General features: G+C 45.3%; 1 protein-coding gene across 1 annotated transcript in view; it reads left to right on the top strand.

Moving 5' to 3' along the window:
• Positions 1-1,841, top strand: part of ITGA9 (integrin subunit alpha 9) — a 257,076-nt gene that overhangs the window by 209,608 nt on the left and 45,627 nt on the right. The window lies entirely within an intron of this gene.

Genomic DNA, 1,841 nt, shown 5'->3' with positions numbered 1-1,841 from the left:
CTAAGCCGGTATCTTCCCGACAAAGGTCAGTCTTTACCTTAACTGAGCCTGTCTGTGGTCTTTTTGCATCTACGATAACCTATTGTTGGAAAGTCAAAGTAATTTTCCTTTTTCTGGACCCCTCAAAGCACAGGCACCGCTCTGCAGAGACCACAGTCTCCTCATTGTTACTGAGTTCATGGTTGACTGTGAATTATCCTGCACCCTCCTAAGTAAAAGAAGTGTGTGTCTATCATTTCACTTTTTATCCAACCCCAGAGGTGTCCCCGCTTTGCTTTCTCCCGCCTCCCTCATCCATCACCAAAGGAGTCCATGTCACTCACTCACGTCTTCTCTTTTGACCGTAATGTTTAAAACAAAGTAAAAAACCCGCCATCCTCCGGAGCATTAGTCCCAGTATGTTGAGATACTGCTTCCCGGCAATAATTGACAGTTTGGCTCAAAGAAACTCATAAAAGTTCTTTACAGGTTTGATTGTTTCTTTACGTTAACAAGCCCTTCTCACAACACACCTCCCTGATTCTGACTCTGTTGCCTTCTTCCCTATATAAGGACCCATGTGATTACACTGCACCTGCCTGGATAATACAAGTTCAGCTCTTTATTTCACAGATTAGGACATGGATGTCTTTGGTGGGTTGGGTGGGCATTCTGCTGCCCACCACACTCCCCATCTCTCCTACACCCCCAACCCTAGGCCACCACTAATTGACTTTCTGCCTCTACACATCTACCCATCTTTTTTTTTCTTCTCCTTCATATTCCATTTTCTCCTTGAGTCTCGTGTTCATCCTTTGCTCTGTCTCCTTTCTCTTATTGGTCTCTCTGTGGCCACCACCTTTTCTCTCATTTCTCAGGAGATGATGGGCCACTGGAGACAGAAAATAGGAAAGACAGGGATTGGGGTGGGGATGAGAGGGCTAAGGTTTTACAGGACCAAATGTTGAGACAGGCAAGAGGCGCACAGATGTCATCGAACAATATTAGCAAGTGCCAATGGAGTCCATGTAACTCACTCACATCTTCTCTTTTGACCGTAATGTTTAAAACAAAGTAAAAAACCCGCCATCCTCTGGAGCATTAGTCCCAGTATGTTGGGATTCTGCTTCCCGGTAATAATTGACAGTTTGGCTCAAAGAAACTCGTAAAAGTTCTTTACAGGTTTGATTGTTTCTTTACGTTAACAAGCCCTTCTCACAACACACCTCCCTGATTCCGAATCTGTGGCCTTCTTCCCTATATAAGGACCCATGTGATTACACTGCACCTGCCTGGATAATACAAGTTAAGCTCTTTATTTCACAGATTAGGACATGGATGTCTTTGCTGCCCACCACACTCCCCATCTCTCCTACACCCCCAACCCTAGGCCACCACTAATCGACTTCCTGCCTCTACACATCTACCCATCTTTTTTTTTCTTCTCCTTCATATTCCATTTTCTCCTTGAGTCTCGTGTTCATCCTTTGCTCTGTCTCCTTTCTCTTATTGGTCTCTCTGTGGCCACCACCTTTTCTCTCATTTCTCAGGAGATGATGGGCCACTGGAGACAGAATATAGGAAGGATGGGGCGTGGGGTGGGGATGAGAGGGCTAAGGTTTTACAGGACCAAATGCTGGGACAGGCAAGAGGCGCACAGATGTCATCGAACAATGTTAGCAAGCGATGACCTGCAAGTTATGGAGAAACCAAGTCAGCTGGGCAGTGTAGTAAAACAGCCCTTTCTGTAGGTGAGATCATTTGGTTTTAGGACAACCTACTTTGTCTTTGAGGGTCTCAGTTATCTCAAACTGTAAAACAAAAGGGGTTTGGCCAGATCCGTGGTTCTCAAAGTATGGTTC

The sequence above is a fragment of the Myotis davidii genome, unplaced genomic scaffold (assembly GCF_000327345.1).
Source record: "Myotis davidii unplaced genomic scaffold, ASM32734v1 scaffold81, whole genome shotgun sequence".
Taxonomy (NCBI): domain Eukaryota; kingdom Metazoa; phylum Chordata; class Mammalia; order Chiroptera; family Vespertilionidae; genus Myotis; species Myotis davidii.
Note: the sequence above shows the minus strand (reverse complement) of the source record. Positions and strands in the feature narration are given on the sequence as shown.